Source organism: Anomalospiza imberbis, chromosome 4, assembly GCF_031753505.1.
Source record: "Anomalospiza imberbis isolate Cuckoo-Finch-1a 21T00152 chromosome 4, ASM3175350v1, whole genome shotgun sequence".
Taxonomy (NCBI): Eukaryota; Metazoa; Chordata; class Aves; order Passeriformes; family Viduidae; genus Anomalospiza; species Anomalospiza imberbis.
The window spans coordinates 30,618,213-30,644,446 of record NC_089684.1 but is presented as its reverse complement, the minus strand read 5'-3'; the positions used below and the strand labels follow the sequence as shown (position 1 = coordinate 30,644,446).

The 26,234-nt window shown below is 38.6% G+C and overlaps 1 protein-coding gene and 1 long non-coding RNA gene across 5 annotated transcripts in view; both read left to right on the top strand.

Annotated features, from left to right (window-relative positions):
- ANAPC10 (anaphase promoting complex subunit 10) overlaps window positions 1-26,234 on the top strand; it is a 140,497-nt gene that overhangs the window by 39,242 nt on the left and 75,021 nt on the right. The gene's annotated exons all lie outside the window — the stretch shown is intronic.
- On the top strand, window positions 9,445-10,327 carry LOC137472546 (uncharacterized). Its single transcript, XR_010998257.1, has 2 exons — window positions 9,445-9,785; window positions 10,199-10,327. It is a non-coding gene; the product is annotated as an uncharacterized lncRNA (long non-coding RNA).

The window sequence follows — 26,234 nt, the reverse complement described above, 5'->3', positions numbered from 1 at the left end:
TAAAGATGGGATTGCTGAGGCTTCCAGGCAAAGGTATTGGGTGGTCTGCTGTTGGTTTGGAATACTTAAGTGTTCTGGTTTAGATCAAAAAGGTGTTAAGGTGCTTTTATAAAGCTGCATAAAGCATCATTAAACATTGCTCATGGAAGCAAATTGAAAGTCTTCCTTCACGTGACATATTTGCTGTAACTCCAGGTTGACATTTCAACGAGCTGTTTTACATCAGCCTAACAATTGCCTGTGACAGTTTCTCCATTTGCACCAAAGAATAAATCTCTCTTGCAGCAATCAACAGTGTTAGCATGGTTTAGTTTAATGGAAGAATGGAAAAAAAAAAAGCCCCAACCCCAAAGCCCAGGTAATGAAAATTATGCTAATACTTGATGCAGCTAGAAGATATTATCCAGACATAATTATATATGAAGTGAGAAAGTGAGTTTGGGATCGCTGGAAACATTAAATACCTGAACTCTGATCCCACTGAAGTGAATTACTGCTGTTAATTATAAATAACTATATGATTATAATAATAATTATAAATAACTGTAGGGGAACAGTTTAGCCAATATTTAATACTTTAATTTAAGGAAATTAAGTGGGATCAGTGACTCCTCAATTATATAGATAAAAAGAGGTAAACCTGGAGCAGTTTTGGAAGTTTCTTTCTCAGATGCTTTTTTCAATATACAAAATTAGGAGTAAATTCCATACACATGCAATGTAGTATGAACATGTAATTTGTTGAGATCTTTTACAATTAGAAGGTAAAAAATCCTTGTATAAGATGAAAGCATCAGAGCTCTGCAACACTTCACTTTTTGAATATTTAATATTATTGAGTATATGATTGATATTGTGTAGGTGACAATGTCTAGCTTGCAGAATGATCTAAGCAAAATTCCTAATGGCTGTTTCAGTATTTACCATATTTTTGTACTGGCATAAAATCTGTAATGTTAAGCAGCAGAGAGGAAAGGTTCTATAAACAGATCTCATTCACCCTAGAAAAACACCACCATGACAAGCAAATAATTTATGACAAAGTAATGTCTGGGCATTTTAATTAGAAAACACCTCAGAACAGGAATTATCTTGATCTCTGTGCATTTCCTTTAAAAGTGTGTTTCTCTCTTTTCTTAAGCTGATTAGAAATTTCAAGTAAAAGGTGAGCTTGCTGATCTCTTGCCAAGGTTTTACCTGTTTGTTTACACAACTACTTCAGTTTGCTCTCCTCTCCTGTTGCCATTGAAAATTGGTATAAATTTTTCTTTTTTCCCCACCTTATTTTAGGAGTGAATCAAAATGACATAGTGGAAGGAGTCTATTACGTCTGACTCTTCTGGAAATTTGAAAAGTATGGAGTGAATGAGGTGAAGTCTTGCAGAAAAGGAGGACATGGCTTTTTGATTAAGACAGATTGCTGTTTGGAAAGTTGGACTCCATCTTTATTTTCCCACACAATGACTCTTAGCAAAGTCACTTGAATATTTTCATAGGTGATCCCTCATTGTCTATTTCTTGGAGGATTTACTCTGAAAGCTCTGGTTCAGATTTTCTAAAGTATTAGTGAAAGTACCTGGCATTCTCAGATGTTGCTGAGGGCAGAGGCTTGCTTGCATCATTCATTCTATTCAGCTCATGAGAAAACCTGAAAAAAAATATTTTCCATTAAAAACAATGTCATTCATTTACTGGGGACAAAAGTTTGTGTTCAATTGATTTCTCTGGTTTCTGATGGCAGCCCTAATGTTTTTTTCTCCAGAAGTCATCGTGTCTGGACCCTGCTTTGCTCATTTGCAGTACTTGCTTCTTACCCAGTCTCCTCTGCAAGTCTGAGCGCTTTTCCACCCTAGGCTTTAGTTTTCCCCTCACCCCCATTTTCCTTCCCCAGAACTCTCTGTCTCTGTCCCTTTCCCAGTCACTGTAGCAGAATTTTGTATTCTATTTAGTCATACATTTTCTCATCCACTACTCATTTTCTCAGTATTCCCCGTGAATCCCCTAATTTTCCGTTTTCCCTCCACCAACCCTGAAGATTTTCCTTTCTTTCCCAGGTAGTCCCAACTAATACCATGTGCTTCTTCCCCTCATTGCATAATACCTATTCTGCCTGTCAGCTCTCTTCCCATCCTGCTGAAGTCACAGATGATGAGATTACTGAGAGCACAGGGGAGAGATTTTTCTGCTTTTGGTTATAATACTCAACCCAGCCCAAGGATACAATACCTGAAAGCAGCTATTACAGCAAAAGGTTGACTTTGCCCTGCAGCTTCACACCAGATTGTGTTCAGGATTGTTGTGTGGGGTGTGCATTTTTAGGCTTGGCCAAAATTGGACAGACTTTCATAAATGGTTCTATGTATATCTCCTACTCTCTCTCTGTTCCCATCTAATTCCAGAATCTCTAAAGCATTTGAGTACTAAAAGTTTCCAAATAAAAGATTGTGAGAGCATTTCTCTGAAATGGCTGAATAGTTTTGGCTGGAGTTTTCAAAAATAAATGCAGCCTGAGGCAGACAGCTGGTATGGGAAATTTCAGCTAACAGAGTTGCAATTTGGCTAAGTTTTGAGAAACTCGGAAGAGATTTGTGAAGGAATGAACCCTGGGTAATGTTTCACATTTCACCAAATAGCATCTTCTGGGCAATGTGCTTTGTCACTTTGTGTGGACCTTCCCACTTGGTATAACATTCATTCTATACAGAAATTAGCTAAGCTTCAGTATATTAGAATAGCTATTTTATTTGGGGTTTATAGACTCAGAGTTTTTAAAATAATTTATTTGCTTCCCCAGTCTAGTTGAAGTATCTTTCTGTATAGGTAAAGCCTGCCAAGGGTATTTGTACTGAAAATATCTCTGTTCTTTTATCCTTTTTTCATAGCTTCTGGGGGGATTTGTTCTGGAGTAGCAGTGTCCCAGGGTGAGCTCTGAGAGGGTTTTAACCTAGCACTGTCTGTAGGACCCTGCTGTGAATCGGCTTCCCCAGCATGCAGCCTGTATGGTAAGAAAAAGAGCAGAGTAACTCCTCCTGCCCACTTCTCCTGAACTGCTCCTGTGAGCCAGGCTTATTCACACTCTTGTTTTTCAAGCTCTGTCATTATTAAACTTTTCTTTCTTCTTTCTTGCCCCCTTCCCCTTGGATTTGCACTGAGTTTCAACCAGGGCATATCTTCATTACTTCAGGCCTTTTTTTGGGCTATTTGATGATTCTTGATTCTTGGTGTGAGGCTGTAACATGCCCAATCTATTAAAAAGTATTCAAAAGCCAGTATTTTCTGTCATAAAGGTTCTCTTTGCTAGATAGACCTTTCAACCATCTTTACTGTCTCAAAGTAAGAATATCTGTCTGGCCTTCAAATACCAGGAGCTTCTAATCTGAACCTCCTAAATGCAAAAGCTCTGCTGGAAGCAAGAAAGTACTTGACAAATACAATTTGGATCATATGGAGCCTTTTTGTGCTCTGGTGGTCCTGATGCACTCAACCCAAAATAAGAGCAGCCAAAGGAGAAAACAACCCAAGCCAGTCTGTTCATCCTGGTAGATAATTAAGGCATAGAAAGTCTTTCCCCACTTAATTCATGGTAGCTCCTATTACCGTCAGGGTGGGTGAATTGGGATAGAAAGGAGTGCTGCTGCCTCCAGACAAATCCATTCTCTGAATGTAATTCCTTGTTTCACACACCTGTTCAAAAGCAGCCTGCTAAAAACTGAGCACTGTCAAATGAACTGATTAAAATCATGAATACTGTGGAGTGCATGGAGATTGATTTGATTCCCCCTCCCTATGTCTTTTCAGTACATAAATGAGAGGATATCAGGTTATGTCAGCAGAGTGTTCAAAAGAAATAAAAGTATATTGTTCTTAAAGCTGTATTTAAGCTGTGTTGCTTAAATCTGACTGAAGCAGGTTGGAGACATTTTAAGCTTTTTCATGGTTTCTAGACAGGACTGAACAAATTCATGGAAGAAAAATCCTTTGAAGATTATGAAATCCAAAAGGAAGGCCATAAATTGTTGGAGATTTCTGGAGTACTGCGTGACATACCATTACATGCTTGTCCTCTTACACGATTCCCTTGGGAATTGCTTGCTGGCATTGGTCTGTACCAGTCCCTTTCTAGGAGCAGGATGATGTCAAGCCCTAACAAGAACAAACAACTTTTGCTTGGAAAAGGATAAGGGAAACAAGAATTTGGAGAAACAAAGTGACTACAGGGAACAATAAATGTGGGAAAAGGAATGTGTGTGTTAGGTTCAAAGGTGAAGATTTTTCTCTGCTGTTCAGAGCACCCTCTAACGCACTAGGAACTGCTTGAAAATATCAAAGAACCCAGTGGATACTTCCCTGGGCTCCTGTCAGGGGCAGGTTGTTGAACTAAATGGACCTTATGGATTTATTTGTTACTGCCATTTGTACATTTTTCAGTGATTAAGTTCTTCAGCATTTTGCTGCTAGCAAAACTTGTGTAGAATGTTGAGACAACTGAGAGTAGAAACATTATTTGATAATTAAATATTGCATTTCAGTAACACCAAAAAGCAAAATTTTGAGGACGAGTATGTTTAAAAAAGGAGGAGAGGAAAAGACCCTAACAGTTTTCTCATCACAGTACACTAAGAAATTGTTTAGATTGATACATAACCTTCGTAGTGTTATGTACTATAAGATTGGCAAGAGCTTAGTTCTTAGTCTGAATGCTAGGCTTGTTTTGAAATTTAAATAATAAACAATTTATATATGTATATATTTTAACTTAAAATCACATCTTGTCGGATTTGGCTGTTAATAAAAGCTTATGGTGGAATCAGCACTCTGTCCATCCAGTGAAAATATGAACAGGACCACACAAAATGCTTCCACTGTGTCATTCCTTTTACTGCTGTTCCATTAAAATAAACTCCTTGCCACAGAACTTGTAATTTCCCATTTCTCAAAAATATCACAAGCAATGTTGTTTCTAAAGCTTTTCCACTTCTAGCTCTGGTATCTACTTGATTGTGTTTGTAGAAGATTTCTTCATACTCCTCCCTGTTATTCCTTTTCAAACACTTGCAGAACTGGATCTTAGCTATACTCTATTAAATGCACGTTTTGGTTGATACTGCTTGCAACTAAACCTAGGCTAGTCAGATAGTGTCATATTCATCTGGGTTTCTGTCACACAGATTCCAAAAAGTGCTTTAGCTCTTAATGTATGTGTTCTTTTGTCTATGTCTACTTTAGAATTTATTGAGATAAATTCCTTTTGAATTGGTATCTGCTTCTCATTAGAGTATGCTTTTGTTTTGCTCCTGGATTTCATTGCTAAGTGAGCTTCACTGAAGTTAAGAAGAAAAGAGTTCACAGGCATTTGTCAGACTGGATAATTAGCTCATCTTGCTTGTATGTTTGTGTTATCACCTATAATGTTGTCCTGTGTCATTATTAGGTGTGCTGAGCTTTCTTAGATCAGAGGAACCACGTGTTCATTCTTATTCAATTTCATGGTTTCAGAACTATTTTTGTCTCATCTGACAATGGGATTTACATTTGTTTTTTGCAAAGCATGATAATAATTCTTTAATATGTGTTTTCACTTCCTGAACTTTTTCTAATTTACTTTTCTGAAGGCACATGCATAACTAATATTTGTTTAAAAATCAGAGGAACCTGTTTACCAGAGAGATATTTTGGTGTTTCCTCTTCATATGTGCAGATGAAAATTCACAAAATTTCTTTGAATGTCATCTTAAAACTCAAATCATAAGTAGTGATACCTTCAAATCACTAATGCCCAGCTTCTAGTCAACTGGGACTCTGGAGATTTAAAATGAGTTGTTGCCATACAAATTTATTATTCAGTACCACCAACTTTACTGTTTCCTTTGGCATTGTATCACCTGATAGACTCTATCATCACATAGAATTATTAAGGTGCTCTCCCTAAGACTCAACCACAGTGTTGTGATCCAGTGATGTTCTCATAAATTATAAGAACATATCAGATTGGTGTCCTAATAGGGCTATAATTCTGATCTCGCAAAAAGCCACAGTAAAACGACAGGTGCTCTAAACATCCTTAGCAGGTTTTGTTTTAAACATGATAGCACATTTTAGTTTGCAAATTGACTTCACCTCTTAAAATCCTGGGCTCAAATAACAGCACTCATTTGTTCATACAATTGATGAATACTTAAAACATTTTGCTGTGTTTTTCTGTGCAGTTAGTTTCCAACACCTTCTCTTAGTTTACAGGGGTGTGAATAATCTGCATTTGCATGCACTGGCAGCAGTGTTCCTAAGCTGGCAGGCAGGGAATGCTAACTCACAGGGCTGTGCTTGAATGCATCACTTCTGCTGTGCTCTTCCCCTCTCCTGTGCCAGCAGCTGAGAGAGCTGTGAGTTTTCCCTACACTCAACATCTTTCTGGCTCATTGTCAGTCAAGCCATGCCAACTGCACCAGCCAGTAAAAGCATATAGGAAAATAAATTTGTCATAGGAAAAGTACAGAAAAATTATTATTTTTCATGCAAGACTACAGTAAAGGCACTGTTAGGCTATACTTTGCTAATGAGAAAAAAATAACTTTCAAAATCAGGGGATTTTGTCAATGACAGTGTGCTTGAGGACAATTCCACTCAAAGGGTTAGGACCAAAACTTGGTTTTTTTAAACTGCTACAACATTAACATTTTATTAACTCTATGAGTGGGTGGGGCAGCATGATACCATTGTGCTCTATCATTCTCAAAAAATTCTGTGTGAATAATAGTAAAGAGGTATACTGGCTGCTACACAGGAAGCTACAAGAGATGTGTATAGTGAAAATTATGTTTGATGATGAACAGTACTTTCTATAGTGGTTTATTAATTAAACCTCCAAACACAGTGTTTTTGTAGGTTATTTATAATGTAATATAAAATAATAGAAAGTTGAAATAGTTGTTGAAATACCTTTGTAACTGGTAAACAAACTCAGCAGACTTTTAGTTTTTAATCTTCCCTAAACACACACATTTCCTCTTATTATAGGGAGGCAAAATCAGACTCCTGTTTTTGTAGCACTTTGCTTCTAATCACAAATTACAACTTTGGGATTTGTGTGATTATTTTGTGTCTAATTCTTCCAAAGAACTTTGCAGGACCAAGCAGAAAGCATTGTGATACTGATTGCTTCAGCTTATGCTTAAAACGGCTTAGTCTTGGCACACTAATCTAAATAATGACAGTTTGCATTTTTTGTTACTCATATATGTTTAACAGAATCAATCTCCTAAAAGTCAATAATGCAACTAAAATTAACATTGAATAATGTAAACAATATTTGTCAGAGCTGTCTCAAAGAGCTGTTGCAAGTGCATCCATTATTTAACTTAAAGACTAAGATCTAGCTCATTAATCTCTGCTTAATATATTGTATTGACGTATCAGAGACCTAATTTTCCTCAAGGCTTATTCCATGTGTCAGAGGTGGCTATTGAGTGCAAAATTCTTTTTATTGCTCTGGAAATAACTATTACATGTCATAAAATGGTGTCAGATTTTCTGAAGTTGAAACAGAGAGTATAAAACGTGCAGAAAGTTACAGGTGCTTCATTTTGACATTTATGGACAATCAAAACTGATGTACAGTCAAAACTTGAAGAAACAAATCTGTACCAAAACCTAAGACTGTATTTTCCATCCTGCTGAGGAGGTTTGCAGTACCAAGAACACTTAAGAGTAGGAGATTTCCGGGGGAAAAAATATTCCCTGTGTGGCAGAAAGCTAACAAATGATGCCTTCTCTTATACCTGCTATCTCCCAGATCCCAATACAAGGTGAGGCAGGGAGTATGATGGCAAACTCCAAGTAAGACAAGAGATTGGTGCTGGCAAATTGCACCAAATCAACTCCTCTCCTGACATGCTGAATCTGTCTTAGTCTAGTGGCAAAAAAGGAGTGTCACCCATTGTTCTGTAAGTTAGCACATATGAAGCCATATACAACTTAAACAAAATTATTTATGGGAAATAAGACTCTGAGAGAAAAATAAAATTTCTGCAATACAAAAATATAATTAATGATAAAAGCAATATTGACATATTTAATGTAAGAAGGCCAGGCTATTGCCAGTCTAGTTTATGACAGTTTGTCTTGAAGAGAGGGGACAATGCCCTTTTGCCTCCAGAAGATAGGAAAAAGTTGAATTTCTATTAATGTCACGTTGATTTTGTTCAGTTGATCAGAGATGGTTTTTTAGGTGTACTTGTGCGTGGGAGGTGAACGCAAGAACGCCAGAAAAATGCTCTGTTTTACTAGATTTTTGATGGCCCTTCAGGCACTTTAGTTAAAGCTTTCTCTTCCCCTGTGATAATTTAGAATTTGGCAGAAATGTTGTATAAAGTAGGTGTAACAAGAGGGATACATTTCTCCGTATTTTGGAATGGAGTTTAGTTGTGCAAAATTCCAAGAGATACCTGTACCAGAAAACCGCAGTGGTCTTTCTCTGGGCTCCTCTGAGCCCTGAGAAGCCCCAGGAATTTAATGTATTCCTGTATGTATGTGAGCTCTGGCCCAGGTCACAAAGTCAACTTTTAAAGGCTTAAATAAAAGCCATCTTTCATTTCTTAATACAGGTTTTAAATCTCCAAATGCCCACTCTGTTATCTGACTATGCCAGAAAACCATAGGACCTGTTCTTTCATTGGTTCATTTCCTCTGGCTATCTATGGAATCACCCACATCTGATTTTAATTAGCAGTTATGAGTCACTGGTGTGCGTGTTTATGAACGAGCAGAGGAAAATACTCTAGTCTGGTTGTTTGGCCACGTCTCTAGGAATTAGGAAAAATTGTGTTCTCTTCCCTCTGCTGGCCTGATGAACATTTCCTTCAAGTGGATTAGCTTAACATGAAAAATCAAGAAACTGTTTCCCTCCCTTTACTTTCCTAATTCTTGTATTCTTTCTGACCCAGTAGATGTGGGTTGGAATCATTGGATCAGAAAGGCTGGTGAGTTCTGGCCCAGCACATGGGTAGTGGGTTGGTGAGGGAGAGGGAATTCCACTTTCCTCCATAGTCCAGAAGGAGGTGTTTAGGAGCACATCTGCACCACCATCTCAGATTCTGGGCTGGCTGTGTCTGCACCCAGTCCTGATGTATCCCTGCTGGAAACAACAGCACATACACTGCTGGTGTAGGTTTACTGGCTGCAATTCTATTTGTGTTGTGTTAACATATTCCAGTTTCAGGAGTAAAGCAAATCCATCTGCAAGGCATTTGCTGTAGACAAGTCTTACACGGCTCCATGCTCAACTTGTTCCCTTTGAGGACTCTTTCCTGAAGTTTCTCACTGCCAAGGGAACTGAGATGGCCAGCCTGAAACTCTGGTTTCCACTGGCTGGCAAAACAACAAACCTTTGGGAGCTGTTTCAGGCCTTCTGTGATATACTTCTGATTCTCTGTGACAACATCTTTATGTTTATTGAGACTCAAGCTCAATGTTGTTGTCTTGCAAGCTCTGGGAAAGGGAGAACAAATTTAAATTTTTGGACCCTTTATTTAGAGCTGTGATGTTATTAAAGTGACAAGTGAAACGTCATCTATAAATGAGCAGAAGCCTAAGCACGGAAAACCCTTCTCAAGGATGGATCTTGGGGATGGTCCCCACAGCCCTCCTTGTAGGAGGAAGAAATGTTCAAAGGGAAGAAGGAAAGCCCTATTGTAATGTGGCTCTGTGCAAAATTGTGCTGTGGAGTGCTAATTCCTGGGCTGTGCTAATGAAATGTGTCTTAATAGAGTTCATATATTTGTGGGATTACAGTAAGTATGGCTGCTTCTTCTGAAAAGTAAACAAATACATTCCTCAACATGAAATCCCACACAAAAGGTCTAAACACAGATTGTGACTTTCACTTAAATTCCCTGTTTTTGGAAAGAATTCTAATTTTTTTTTTAATTGGCGCAAACTGTTCTCGAGTAACTAACTTCTTTTCAGCTTACTCCACCCTCTTTTCCTGGATTTCTTCTACTTCTAAAGGGCAATGGGAAGACAGTTAGCCATTTAATCCACAACTAAGAGTTTTAAAGTCCCTTGTTAGAAGAGACTTTTTTTCAGATGGGTTTTTCTTGGACCAATTGGTCTAAATAAGCCTGTACTTACCAACTTGTCCTGTATCTATATACAAATAGAACAAGTCTCTCAGTAATTAAAAAATCTGACTGACTTGCTGCAGGAGACCAGGCTGACTGAGATGATAAGGCTGGAGTCAGTGGGGATTTAGCCACATCACTCACCCAGAATTTGGTGTGTCGATACTTCTTAGTCTAATTGACAGGAATGAAGAAGTCAGAACGTGGGCTTATATTTTCTTCATTTATGAGTGTATCTAATATCCATGAAGTTTGAAGCATAATTGTTATTTGGATGAGCTTCTGTGGTTGCAGACTTTTCTCACATCCACTTTCAAGACAATTGTTCCAAATCTTTAGTCAGGCCTCCTCTGACAGAGGAGTAATATTACGAATAGCTGGAGAATTTCCAGGTGTTACTTTCCTTACACACTCAGCAGGCACTAGGCTTGCAGATGAGCAGCCAGGCACTACTGTGGGATATTTGTGCAGGCATAAAAGCCAGATAGAAGTTAGTTCCTCCTGTGTGTGTACCAGAGTGGCTCCTGCCTCACCTCTGCTTGAATTCCAGTAAGATTTGTGAAAACTGAGATGGTGTGAGCACATGGTCACAGCAGCCACCAGCTGCTAAAACAGCTCCAGTTACTGCTGGGACATGGGCTGAGACTGAATACTTTGTATTTAAAACTGAATTTTCATCTCCCCTTCAGTTGTGTGATGTGCTGCTCTCTCTGTCAGGTCAAAATTTAGGATCTGGATAAACTGGGGTAATGAGCACTTGTTGAAAGTATAAGACTTAGCTGGTGATGCCTCCAGAACTCATTTTCTCTCAAGAAGGCATGTCCTCTGACATACTGTCATTAAGTCTAGAATTTCTAATGTTTCTACTGTGTGGAAAACGAAGGAAGAAAGCGATTTAAAAAAAAAAAAATCCAACAAACAACTTCAATAGAAATAGCTAGTATTTTAAAGCATTTTTTTCAAGCTGTAAAATTTAATAGACTAGTATATTATTCTATGGGATGCTTACTTTCCTTCCATACTCTGTGAAGGAATATCAGTCTCCATATAATTTCAAAAATATTTTTGTAGTATCCTTCCAATTGCCTGGTCTTCAAACAAGCAGACAGACAAAAATTAGAATTCATAATTAAATTTGTTCCTATTTTTCATCAATACTGCTGATTCACAAGCAAACCGACATTGTCACATTTCATGTGACAGTCACAGTCATAAAAACTTTTTTTTTTTTGAAGGATAATGATAGAGATACAGGATTGAGGACACTTTTTAAGTCAACAACATGTGCTTGTCACTTCCTTCTTATATATGCCTATAGAAGTATATTAATTTTATTTATGCTGTTTTAGTTATTAGTTCATACTCAGTTGAAGCAGTATTAAGCTAGACTAAACTTCTCATAGTTGATACTAGATTTACAGTTTAGATTTACAGATACTAGATTACAGTGTTATATCAGTGGAAGAGTAATCATTGACTGACCCAGGATTACTATAATTTGCAGCAGCCAAAGACATCAGGTACAGCAGTCCTGCATTGTCCTGCTGCTTATTGCACATCAGTGGAATCGACAGGTTACTGAGAACAGTGGTTTATTTTCTCCAAGAATACCGCAAAATAGCCTTTAAACTACATTGTGTGATTTCTACACTTAGTAAAACACAGTCTTGTAAACGGCATTTGCTTTAACAGTAAGACACTGTTATTTGTGCTTGGATTCTCTCTGTTCTTGAGTGCACAATAAAAACCACGGCTGACCAATCTTCTATATGTAGCTTGTGTTATTTAGTTTGAAAGAAAGCTGCAGCTGGTCTGTGCTCTGTATTTAGGAGTTCTGCAGTCTTAATAAGCTGCAAAATCCCTCACTTAATGGAGATTAAGCTCCTTAAAGAAAAGTGCATTTTCCTTGATTATCTATGTATTTTTTTAATCTGTGATCTCATTTTACTTCTCAGGGTTGTTTTTTTTTTTTTTCGTTCTGGCAGCTCCACTGATGTTTCACGATTAACAAATGCTATTTATACATTTTTCAATGCTGTGCTACTGTGAAACTTTTATTGTGCATTGCTCTAAGATGCAACTCCTTGATATTCTGTCCTAGAAAAATGAATGCAATTTTTATTGATAAATATTTGCTAATCATATTTTAGAATGTACTCAAATATCAAATGACTTGTACTTTTGCACTCTTGGGAGAATGTTAGGTTAGAGTATGTTTCTACATCAGAAAAACATAGAAAAAGTTCCATCAGAGGAACTTTAATTAAAGATGCCATTTTACTTACTTGGGATATGAAGAACTTACTGAGATTGCACTGAAAGTTTTAAAAAGTCATCTTTCCAACAGAAAGTGGAAGTCAAGGAGCAGTTAACTTCATTTTAATGAAATATGAGTTTATCCATTGATAAGAAACACACTGTGATTGTTGTCTATTAGGCATGTTGGCAATTCTTTGAGGTAACTTGAACATACATTACTGTAGAAGTAATTAAGCTGTAATATTTGTGTTGTGCATCAGCTACCCAAACCTTTAGAGGCTGGTCTGTCTCACACTGAAGCCAATACAATTCTAGACTGCAAGTTCTAAATTAAGTTGTTTTGGGTTGGAAGTTTGGAACTATACTTCTCTTTTTTTTTTTAACTTTATTTAATCTGAATATATTTCCTTTTTGGGACCATCATAAATGCATGATCTCTGCTGAATTCAGAGGATGAAGGATACCATGAATAGCCCAGAAACTCTCTTAAGTCACACATAGATGTACGACAATGTGTCCAGGAAGTATCACTTATGCTTGCCTGTTTCTCATTTTTCTTTCCCCATAAACATTCATCATGACTACTTTCAGATATGGAGCTATACAATGTGCATCTATATACGTATTTAAAGTTTTCAGTACAAAAAATTACATGGACCCTAGAACGTATCTAAGTTATCACTGGCATTCCAGATATTTTCGTGTCAGCAAGGGTAATTTAAAGCTTTTGTACACATAGCCTTCCTTTTGGACAGAAGCCTGATTTGGAACTGCAGGACTGCTGAGAGACAGTCATAAAATACTGACACAAAGCACTCTCTTAGCAGCCATACCAAGAGATGGTTAGGAAAGATAGCAACAGCAGTGCTGATCTTTTGTACTCCCCAACCAGCACAGTGGTTCTTGCATGCCCTTATAAACTATGACTAGTCCTGAACTATTTTAAATTCTTGTGGGAGCCATGCTGGCAGTGATCTGCCTAAAGGATTAAGCGGAGATAACACATTCCCTACAGAGTCTAGCTAGGCTGGCTCCCAAAACTGTAAGACCAGGAGCTTGTTTTATGAGGTCTTATACGGTAATTTTGAAGTGCATGTTGATCTTGCAAAACCACTGGAGGAGAATTGGAGCTTTACCAATCACAGACATTGAAAAGTCTTCATCAGAAGTCCAAAAGTAGATTTGGTGAATACCTCTCCTGCTTAAATACTGTTGCACCCACCACTCTGTGGTGTCATGGAGACATTCTATCCCTAATATCCCCTATATATTGCTTTTCCCAAAGCCAGGTGGGTTCTGTGCTTCACTGAACAGCTTTCCATTACACTGTATGGGATTGCACACTATGGGATTTAAGAGGGAAATTCTCACAGGAGAGCTAAGCTGGTTTCATTAGATAAGCTGATAAAGTTGGACCTCTTTTCAAGGTCTCTTCCAAAATATTAAAAAGTTCAAAACTTCTCCAATCCATGATCACAACATTATTTTATGGTACTCTGGTAAACAAGAGACACTGTGTAAATTTTCCCTTTAATATATTATTCAAATAATATATGGGAGAGATGTAGGTAAGTTATTTAGAGTTCAGATGACTTTGGCAGCTTCTTTTTTAATATGTTTTACCTCATGATAGCTCTGAAAAATGTTTTTAAAACTGGGAAGAGATTGTTGTGTTTGAGTTGTTCTTTGGGAACAATTTAGCAGCCTAGAAATCATAATTTTGGGTAGAATTTTTTCCCACTTATTCATCCCTTTATCCTGTGTTGGAATATTCTTACTAATGACATGCTGCTACCACAGGAAGATAAGCATAAAATGCTACTTAGAGGGGTTTTACTGCTAACAGTTTTGGTTATAGATGCTGTTGATGTGCACATTTATACGTAAAAATGTGATTTTTAAGTTAGAAAATAAAAGCTGAAAAGAAACAAGTTAACAACAAAGTGGATGGAAGTTTTCAGTATTCTACGATAATATCTGTTCACATAAACCACCCGGCTACAAAGGATTTCAGCATTTTACAAAGCTTCTGCTCAGCTTCCAGCTGGCAAAAATAATGCTATTTTCAATAGTAGGAAAGGTGGTGGTTTTGCTGTTTTGCATTGCAGAGTGTTCTTATCCCATGTTGTGTCATGTCTCAGAGTAGGTCAGTACAAAATCAAGAATGAAAGAAATGAAACTTTGAAGATATTTGTTTTTTCCAGCTCAGTAACTTAATATTTCATCAAGGGTCTTTGGGGAGCTGATCTGAATATGTTGCAGTGAAGAGAGCAGCCAGGGAGGAACTCTAATGAGAACTCAGTATACATTCCTGACTGCCTTCAAACAATTTGGCGGCCATAATTTTTTAAAACATTCCAAGCACTCATCTCTCATTGTCTTTTGTGGTTTGGATGGAGTATTGTTGATTGTTGGACTGGTTTTGAGGTAGTCCCCTGAGTGAAATTGTGGATCCTACCTCACACATTATCATCTGCATTTGCATATAATTGAGACATAAGCTCTCTGGCAATCTGCAAAAGGAATGCTGTAGAGCTCTTGTTAAATTTTCTAAGAACAAACACAATAGGAATGCCAGCCTGGGAAGTAGGTCAAGAATTTGTCCACAGAATATTCTTTATTAAATCCAGTGAAATCCTCTGGAGGTTGTTAGATATGAGTTAAAGGAAAGACCTGTTCCAAGACCTCCTTAGTATGGGGATTAAGATGATATGAGATTTGGATCTCCTTTGCCGCTACACTTGTTTGTTTGAAACTAAAATAATTCCATATTTTTTCAGTTTTTATTTTCAATTTTTTTTAATTTAGTTTTTTTGAAAAACCCAGGGTGTCCTTTTTGTAAATAACATCCATGCAGGAGAGTGTTTGAGTGTGTTTTGGGGGTTGGAGAGAATGAGACAGAGTGAGAAACCACAGAGGTACTTTATACTGAACATTGCTCCCGCAGCAGCTCATAGGGTGAGAGGTGACTTTAGCAATGACTTGCATTACATAATACCTCCCATCTCTCTGCAGATGTGTGAGTTTGTTTAAATGTTTTATGAGGTTTTTATTGCACTGTAATATAGTCCCAACCCCTCTGCAGTTGCCAGTTTGGTCGCAAAATATTATAAATTTTAAAATACCTAATGCTTCAGCTATTCAATAATTTTCTGACAGGCCCCCTGATGCAATTATGGTACCACTGTGTTGCTGAACTACTTTTGTTTGGATGTGTAGAACAGCAGGTTTAGTTCACTAATCCTGTTCTACAAAATCCCTATGTTTAAGCAGATTTGAAAGTTCTGTACACTTGTAAAGAATAACTGTTCTCTGTCCCTATCTCCCTCCTGCTGTGATACCACAGCAAGCTGTGGAATGATGACCAGTGCTTCCATACTCTTTTGGGGTTACCTCCTTGTGAAAGTAGCAACATTTTGAAAATAATTTTTAAAAAGTGGTGTTTATCAGGGCTCTAAAGCAAATTGAATTCTTGGGCAGCATCTCTGCTGTGTGCTGATATGCTACTTTTCACCCATACAATAAAGTTTCTATTTGAGGCCACTGAATATCAAACACTAGCTCATGAGAGACATGAGTGCAGGCCAATGGAGTCTTCCCTGTACATTAAGGCTGTGCTCAAGTAGCCCATTCCTTCAAAAAAAAAATTTCTAGTTCTTTTTAAAATTGAGGAAATTAAATTTCTGAAAGAAAAAACCTCAACCCTACACTTAAAAATAATCTTACTGTGTAAACAGATGGCAATTTTAAGTTAAGTGACTCAAAGAGAACCAAGGGAAGAGATGCACACATAAAGAAAATTATTCCCTCTTTACAGTTTCCAATTTCCAGTTCAAGCAAGGCAACTTCCTGCCATGCTCTGAACACTGTATGGAAGGTTCTGTCATCAGATCTTGACTGAAAAAAAAAATTTCCATTTTGAAATTCCTCTCAGAAGGAAATGGCTTCTGAGATGCAGAAGCAGATGAGAAAACAGACCCTGAGTGTTTGAGTGGAGTTATGCTCCTAAGGAACTTGTGCTGCTGAGAGGGAGATAAACATGGAGATAAGATCCTAAAAAAGAGCAGTCTTAACTTTTGCGTGAAGTCTTTCAATTTAGGAAGATGGAAAGTGGCTGCATTTACAGAAATTGGAGGAAAATAAAAATTCTGTACTTTCCTTTTTATGTTTGCTTCTTTAGGGATGACAGTAGGAAAAGGAACATTTGGTTTCTGGCATTCAGTCCCAAATAGAACCCCAGAATTCTAGAAAAGGAAAGGTGTGGCTTTTCATAGTTATTCTTCAATGAACTTTCCAGCAGAAATTGCTGTCTTCCATACTAAACTTAATTCTTCATGGGTCCCTGTTAAGACAACTTCTACTAAAAGCACACTGACAAAATGCAATTAAAAGTTCCATATTGAAACACATTTAAATTTGAAGTGTCCAATTGTCAAAGATATTGGTCATGTAAAACAAATGGTCCTACTTTGGCCTACACCTTCCTGAGGGGTAATCAGAGAAGGGATTTGGGCCTCAATATGTCTCATCTGTACCTTCTATAGAAATATCTGTCTGTTTGAAAATATAAAAGTTACTTTCCTAACATAGCCCTGTGAGTTTTAAAACTTATTATTAAATTCCTCATGTCACCTAAGAAATGGCAATATCTTATATTTCATTCAGAGATAACAAAAGGCATTTTTTTACCAGCGGGGATTACTACAGGGATTAATAGACTTTGCTGATTTCACACAATTAACCAATGACTCAGGAAGAGTCATAAGAACCTAAATCCCTACATCAGGCTGTATCTTCTGGGCTGTAAAAAATGACAGAATAGCCAGCTATGGTGTCTACTTTGCATGTCAGATATCTCAAATTCAACTCAGTAATGTCAGATGGGTAGCAGGATGGAATGTTCCAAAGAACTGCAATAGTTCACTTAGAAAAATGCAGTGCTGCTTTTTCTTCTGGATAATTGCATAATTAATTGCATGCCTGTGCCCTCCAAATTATCAGTAAGATATGAAAATGTTACTCATACATTTCAAACATTTTATAAATATTGTGTGTATATATCTGTGCTAACTGAAATTATAATTTGAATAATTAAATTATCCTTGTGATAACTTAGGTGTAATATATTCCCATTTTTATTCTGCTCCTCTGTAAGTTGTTTTGTGTGTGTGCAAATAGTCCTTTTCCCTTGGTTTTTAGCTAGCTGTGTTGGTTGAATACCTGCATATTTGTACAAAGCTCAGCTTTTGGGGTAAAAGATGACACATAATTATACTTTTTAATGTTAATCAGTGAAACACAATTATGCTTACATGGAAAGGAGTCAATGAGACATTTAGTTCAATGGAGAGCGTAACCTAATATGGAACAATTTGGTAATTTGATGGGTTTTTACCCCCTCTGGAGATGAAATAACAGAAATATCAATATAAACTGAGAAGAAATAATTTTAATTTAATTTTAGCCAGAGGAAAAGAGTTTATAAGCATGGGTGAGGTGGGACAGATTTTTCTATGCTTATGGCTTTTGTGACTTCATTGAAGTACAAGTGTCCTACCTACAAGGAAAAGAGCTAAAGCCAACATTTCTCACTTCCAAGGTGCCAGGATTGAAGGTACCAAAAAAAGATTGTGAGGGCACAGTCTGCCTCAGGGGGGACACTGGCTTGTGGAACAGATGTGAACAGAGTGAGATATTCCTGTCTTTAGCTGGAGTATAGTTCAGTGGGAGTTAACTCCAATTGACATCGGGGTTCAGAGAAAGCGAGGGCAGAGATTTTTGGCTGTTGTCTTATTTTCTTCTGTGTAGCTTTGAGGAGAAAGGAGCCTAATTTTGCTAGAAGCTTTCCTCAATTCAGGAGGAGCCAGCCATCTCCTGTGCTGCTTTCCACCATCTGAATAGGAATGGGCAGAGGGCCCAGGAGCCACATTCTCCACCTTAACCCAGTGATGCCTGAAGAAGCCAAGAGTCCTTCCAAGCAGTTGCAGTGGGAAAGGGCCAACAGCTACTTAAGAGTGCCCCTTACTCACATCACAGATACTTTGGGGGCTAGAAGGGAAGTAGTAGAAGGCAGCTGGGAGAGCCGCCAAGTGTCACACTTTTGGCAGCTTTGTCACACATTCCTTCAATTTTGGATTTGGCTCCGCCGCGTAAAGGCTTGCAGGATTCTGCTTGAAGTTTTCCTTCCTTACCACTTGGGGCCACTGTGGCACTCTTGAGCAGGAAACATGGGGCATCTCCCTGTTGGATCCCAGGCGGGAAGGAGCTCTTGGGAGGTAGAAGTTGCGGCAGCACAGAGGCAGGACATTCCCTATTGTCCTCATTGCCTTTGCTTCGCTCCAGGTGGCTGAAACAACCTCGAGTATCCCAGGAGCTTCCTATCACTCCTCAAGTGAGCAGGCTGCCCTGGGCTAGCGCTGATGGATCCCCATCCCAGCTCCCTGTTCATTGGGAGCACCTGTTCCAGGTGCGGGGGTTTTGCAGTTTTTTACTTTGCCCATACCCTCTTCGGGACAGGGTGTGTTGACAAGAGGATTAGGCATTTGATCATCAAAAATAGCACAAAGGGGCAAGCAGAAGGTGAGACTATAGAGAATTGTTAAACAGTAAAAGCCTGGACAGCAGCTCAAGTGAGAAAAGTCGTATCATCACTGTTGAAGACACGCACATATCCTGAGGTAGTTAAGTTCTCTGATGGTGGCAAAAACATTGGAATTTTTGGTTGAAAATATTATTGGAACACATGTTAACTGTTACTTTGCTAGGCAAATACTGAATCCAACACAGCTAAACTATTCTCAACAGCAGTACCTGACAGAAAATACCTCTTTACTTATACCATACTATATTGCTCTTTTAATCTGTAGTTAGGACCATAATTTTCTTGCCCACTTGCATTTGAAATATTGTTCAGTTCAGGCTAAATAGCATTAGTTTTTCTACTTGGATGGATGCTAGTTAAAATGGTTATTTACGATTATACATTTTTAGGGTTAATATTATATATTTTTAGGGTAGCACTAAATTGAAGTGCTGGCATGGTGGTTTATACTGTCCTTTATATATTTCATGCAAATTATAAAATATTTTGAGTAACTTCACACTGACTTTTATCACAAGCATTAAGTAACTTCCCTCAGAGAGAACAAGCAGTGGAGGTCACTTCTCTGAAGGGGTTGGAGAGAAAGAGAAACTTGCTGTCCTCTCCCATTTCAGTCATATTGAGTGACCTGCTCAGCCTGGAGCAGAAAATCCCTGGGGCCCAGACACCCCCTGGAAGCAGAGCTGACCACAGTGACCCACCACAGCTCGGCTGCAGGGGTGTGGGTTGGTGTTGGTTTTCAATTTAGACAAGATGTTGTGTGAGTCACCCTGCCCCCTGCCCTCCCACCAGTGCTATGAATAATAAACTCAGGCAGAAGCTGGGAGCCAACTGATGTGCTGCCAGGGCACAGCTCCTTTCCCTCGCTGCACTTTGCTGGACCTGCAGGGCCTGTTGTGGGTGGAGGTGAAACACATCTGGAAGGGACTGATTTAAATGGCACTCGTAAGTGAAGAAGGAGGTTCTAAATCCGACCCACCCCGGGGAAAAGGGGCTGAGGTCATAGGAGGGCAGAATGCAGAGTATTATTAGAGTGAAAAAGTGAAAAAAAAAATTACATCAAGTGTTTGCTTAAGGATCAGGAGTCCTGACCCAGCCCGTTTGGTTTGCCAAATATTACATGAAGCTACATAAAAAACTGACTCTAACCTCTTACAGCTCTCCCATTAGGTCACATTAAGCTTTGGCAGGGAGGATGGTCCTACTTGGTGGTTTTTTTGATTTGTGGTTTGCATTTGGCCAACCTGACTTATTTAAATTTATTTTATTTTGTAAATGCTCAATGATAGAGTAAAACTCTAGAGTAAACTTGTTCTGGCCAACATTTATTGTGGAAAAATTCTGTATTATCAAGAGACCTTTGCAGAACAGCTAACAAATTAAAACAAAGGATTCCAAGCACATATTGAAGTCCTTTTTGCAAATGAAGCAAATGTACTGATGGCTTCAAGCCATTACTTTTGGTTGTTATCCACTTTTAGCCCTCTGGGCTTTTATAAGCCTGGTGTCTTTTGACTCTCCCCATGAGGACAGCAGTGCCTTTGGCTGTGGTGCAGCCAGGGGAATGAATCAGAATATGTTCTCCTCCTTATAACTTTGTTAACCTTTTAACAAGTTTGTCTTTCCTGCCTTTATGAATAACTTGGTGAACCTGATTGCTCCCATGGAGGCTCAGTTTGACTGTTGCAATTGTACTAGGAAGACTCTATTCCAAGGAGGGATTTTCCTAATCTAAAAGAATATTAAGTACACTCTATATAAGCTATTTTTTTGCCCACTGAAAACAGAATTTAAAATAATGTGGAGAATTAGGTACTCTTTATATCTTGTGAATGAAAAATGGTTTTTCTCTATAAATAATTTTTTCTTTACAGAAAATACCCTAACAAGAATTTTTTTAAAAAAATTAGTTGCAGTGGGCCATTTTTGATTTGTTCAAAATAACAGAAATACTTTATTTTGCAATCAGATTGGTAGTTGTCTGCTTGTGGTAGAATAATAGTCCCATTCCTTCCGAGGGCTACAATTTTGTGATATATATTCTTATTTTTATAGCTTTTTCTAGTGCAGTTGCCAGCTTTATCATTGAATCTCCTCAGGAGAGGCTTCACACAGAGTCACATCTTCCTTCAGGCATCCACCTGCTCTAGTGTGGATTTCTCCGTGGGCTGCAGGTGGATGGATATCTGCTCCACCATGGTCCTGCATGGGCTGCAGGGGTGCAGCTGCTTCACAGGCTGCAGGGGAACCTCAGCTCTGGCACCTGGAACACCTCCTGCCCCTCCTTATTCACTGGCCTGGCTGTCAGCAGGACTGCTCCTCTCACATATTCTCACTCCTCTCTTCTGGCTGCTGTTTGCTTCTGTGCAGTAGCTCTTTCCCCTTCTTAAATATATTCTCCCAGAGGCATTACCACCATGGCTCCCTTGGCCAGCAGCTGATTCATCCCAAAGCCAGGCTGGCACCGGCTTCATCACACAGCAGCTCCTCACAGAAGCCATCCCTGTACAAAGCCTTGCCACACAAACCCAGTTCAGCCCTGTGTATCACAATCTGGTGATTGTACAGCACAGGCTTAGCACACGTAGCAGTGTTTGTGCAATGTCCCCTACATTTGGCACTTAGCTAAGCTAATCATTGACTTTTTGGCAGGATAATTAACCAAATACTGTGCTCTCTGATACTTCCACAGAATTGTTTCTCCTCCTGGAGTTAGCTTGTTGAAACAAGTTTAAATGTTCTTATCCTTAAGCTGTAATGCCATCAGCAGGGAAGATTTAAAATAAATTATAAAAGTAATTTGAAAAAAATTGTCTGAATTTGAAAGTAATTTGAAAAAAGTGTCTGGTAGGTTTTTTTAATGCCCATGTATTTTTTGAACTCTTGACTGGCTTTTTCACAGAAGCTGGCAACTATAGCAGTAATTCCATTGATATGGTTGATTATCTGATAGTTGCTGTTAAAACACCAATCTGTTCTATGGGAGTCACTGTCACACCAGCTAGGGATGGCCTGACTGGAGGTCACACATAATCTAAAGATGAAAAATTCCTGCATTGTCTGATACTCTTGAAACATTTTGTTCCTTAGCTCACTTTTGATAATAAAACCGTGCCAAATGGTTTAAATGCCAAAGCCATATTGTCATAGCTGTCACTGACTCTATAATATAGAGTTTGTGGCACATTTTACAAAGAGATGTGTCAATTAGATTTGTATTGTTGGTGGAGAATGATGCTGAATTATTGAAAAATTACAAAGCTGAATATAGTTGCGGGGAAAGTTTTTTCAAATTTGTGTGTATGCTGTACAAATTGGCAGCTATATAACAACATTATTTCCATTTGTTTTTAAATTATCCAGATAAAATTGGCAATGAAAAGACCTGCACAAAATCTCAATAATTTGTTGGATGGAAAGGATCTTTCTTGTTGACTAACAGTAATCTTCTATTATAGTTTATGACTTTGCATTTATGAGTTTACAGATTTTCAGAAGCGACAGAAGATAAAAAATACAATGTTTCTTATTGCAAGGTCAGCCTGTTCCTCAGTTCCTCCAGTTTGTGATTAGCAATGCTTATTAGCTTGCCAGAGGTTTGGATTAAATGCTTAGTCACCATTATGCTAAAGCTGAGAAGAGGTCATTACTTCCAGTTGTACTAATGAGTAAAACCAAGACATCTAAAGAGAGGTTGTTTGTGTCAGTACTGGGTCAGTGCTGGTGACTGTTCCCCAAAACTTTTCCCCAAAATAAGTATCTTGTCAATCTGCTCATGTTTGGTGTGCTTTTGGCATAGAAAGCTGGATACTTAGCTCCCTCAAATATTGAAATATAAATCAACTACACAGTTGCATAGGTTTTCCTCACAAACAACACTATCTGTTTGCAATATTATGCTGTGTTTGATTTCTCAGCAAACTTCTATGATGATAACATTTAGACACATCTTGGCTATTATTGTGCACTGGCCAGATTTAGGTACTCTATTTGCATAGACTAGCTGGCATCACAAACAACCAGAACAGTTTGAATAATGTCAGTATCCTGAATTTAGATTTACTGTCGCTCCTCATCTCCGATACTTCTCAGTTATGAAGAGATGCTATGTCTGTGTCTGGTCCCTTAAAATTCTAAACCTCTGTGTTACAGTTGCTTCTGGGTGTACAGAGATATAAGAAATGTTTTGTAGGCGTAAGTTACAATGCCTGGGCTCCCTTTTCTTATTTGACTCCAGATTGATTAACAATACTCTAGTTATATTGATATAAATATGTAGTTTCTATGTTTAAGTTCATGGTGCTGAATTCAGTATAAATAATTCACTGAACGAAACTAACAGAAGTAGAAGAAGAAAATAAGAAGAGAGCATTTCTGCAGGAAAGGATCTGGGAGTCTTGATGGATGACAAGTTGACCACGAGCTGGCAGTGTGTCCTTGCAGCCAGGAGGGACAATGCTATCCTGGGGAGCATCAGGAAGAGCATGGCCAGCAGGCTGGGGGAGGTGATCCTGTCCCTCTCCTCGGCCCTAGAGGTCACACCTGGAGTGCTGTGTCTGGGCTCCTCAGCTCTAGAAAGGGAAGGGGCTCCTGCAGAGGGTCCAGTGAAGGGCCACAAAGGTGATGAGGGGGCTGGAGCATCTGTCTCAAGAGAGACTGTGGGAGCTGGGCCTGTTTAGTCTGGAGAACAATGAAGGGGACCTCAGCCATGCACATCCATATCTCAAAGGCAGGTGCCAAGAGGTGCCAGGCACTTTTCAGTGCTGCCCAGCGACAGGACAAGGAGCAATGACCACAAACCCAAACACAAGAAGTTCCACCTAAACCTGAGGAAGAACTTCTTTACATTGAGGGTGGCAGACCACTGGAACAGCTGCCCAGGGAGGTTGTGGAGTCTCCCTCTCTGGAGCCTTTCCAAACCCGCCTGGATGTGTTCCTGGGTCACCTGCTCCAGGTATCTCTGCCTTGGCAGGGGGGTTAGACTGAAGATCTCCAGAGGTCCCTTCCAACCCTAACTAATCTGTGATTCTGTGAAAGAAGTCTCCCTAAATTACCATTAATGTGAAAAATACAAAAGAATAGTGATTGGTAGAACAGGTATAATGTTGCATCTGGGAAGAAAGGACTTGAAAAGTTTGCAAAAAAAAAAATTTAAATGCCACATATTCATTCCAAATATTGCATTTGCATTAAGACAGGCACAGAAGTATTAAATCCATTTCCTGGATATGTTGCTGTGATGATAAATATTTTTGATTTGAAGATGATTATAATAGGTACTGTTTTGTTTCCCCTGGAATGCTTTTCCATGCTTTTAAACCTCAGGTATATGTTTGTTACAGATCATGGGTGTGCTTTTGAAACAAACCCCACAGTAGTCTCCAGTTGCTGAATTTTTGGTTTTTGTCACAGTGAAGTCCCAGAGAACAAAAACTGGATTCCTTCCAAGAGAAACCTGTACTCCAGGAATGCACACTCCATACTCAACTGCTGTTCTATCCACAACCCCAAACTAAAGCAATTCTAAAAGAGGAAGTCTCAAGAAGCATATTTGTACAAAGATGTCAGGTTCTCCAGGCTGTCAGTGTAGTAACTGCACTGTCAGTAGCGGAGTGACTTCAGTAACACCACTTGCTAATGTAGATGTAGTTATTGTGTCTCCTACCTTTTCCTCATGGTGTATCTACTTTATTCAGGGTGTGCCCAGTGAGGCAGATAAGGTGGCAAATGCACTTTTCTGGATTAATAGTATTTATTCTATGTCTGCAGTCATTCTCAAGCAACAATGAGATACCAGCACAATGCTGAGAAACAGCTTGAAATTCTACTGAGAAACATTCTACTCTTACACGAGTTTTGTGTGGTAGTATTTGCTTTTTCTTTGAATGTCAGAGCTACCACTTTTCCCTTTTAAGACTCCCCTGTGGTGACAGTAAGCATTGCCAGTCACATGGCTGAGATTCAGAGCTGGGAGAACTGCCATAGTAAACTGAATTTGAACTCTGGTCTTCCCATGCCTCCACTGGGATCTATAACTGTCTGAAAGGCAGGTCTGGCCAGAAAATTTTTGTGTTGCAAAATTACTTTTGATGTGCAGCTGGCTATGTAAAATGGTTCTTATTTGTTTGTCCAAATTCCGTAGCTGATTTAAACCACACAGCCCAATCGATAGTGCAAGTTTGTTTTTAAAAATAAAAATATTTATATTTTTTATTAGTTGATTGGATGATAATTGAACCCAAGTGGTTTTGAGCCCTGGATGCAGCTGAAGCTCTCTTAATTCATTATAGATTGGCCAGCAGGCTGGTGAATCACTGTAAAGCCATGTTGGGGGACTGACAAACCTCAGATAAGTTTGGCTTGTCAGGGTTTTGTATGTAATCCTAAAAAATGCATGTAATTTCTGTATTATTTATCACATGTTAATTTAATTGTAACAGGGTTACTTTTAGAGAACATTATTTTGTGCACAGCATCACCAGACCTGCTGGTCTAATGCTATGGAGCTTCACTGCATTCAAATATTCATCAATTTACACCCTGACCAAGCTCCTTGTTTTCAGAAACTCTGTATTAGAAACCTGGCAGTACAGCAAGGTAGAGAAAAAATGTGTAGGAAAATTTAGACATGTGTACTTGTTTTGATAGTGCATTTGTAGGCCTAATTTAGTCTTGGAGGAAATGTGAGCAAAATCTGTTGCTAAAACAGATGAAAACAAATAAGATTGACTTATTTGATTTTGCATGAGTTTTAGTATTCACCTGTAAATTGGTCAGTATGCTGCCATTCAAAAGTTGCCAATAGAGTTTCACAGCTCAAACAGCTGTAGGATTTGGAGTAAGTGGCATCATTCTTCTACTAGACATGAAAAGAAAGCTATTTGTCAACCTCTTTACCCTCCAATGTCCAGTAAAGCAAACAGAAATTGAAATGCAGCCAGAAAATACTTTATTTTTCTATGCATGAAGACAGTCATTACTTGCTACATTTTTCACTCTACTCACAATTTAACACGTGGTATTTTTTTAAAACACTGGCTAATTTAAAATCTGTTTGTCAGAAGGAGAGAGATTTGAGGGATACCTTGTTCCTCCAATCCTTGGGGAGATTGGTAACTGCATGGAGACCACCATTAGTGCTCTCATGGAAAGAGCAGCATTTGTTTGAGCTCAATTGTCATTTGTATTATTTGGGTGAGAAGAAAGTGATGAAGGAAAGAGGGGGAAGGGTACAGAAGAGAGCCAGAGTGCTAGGGAAA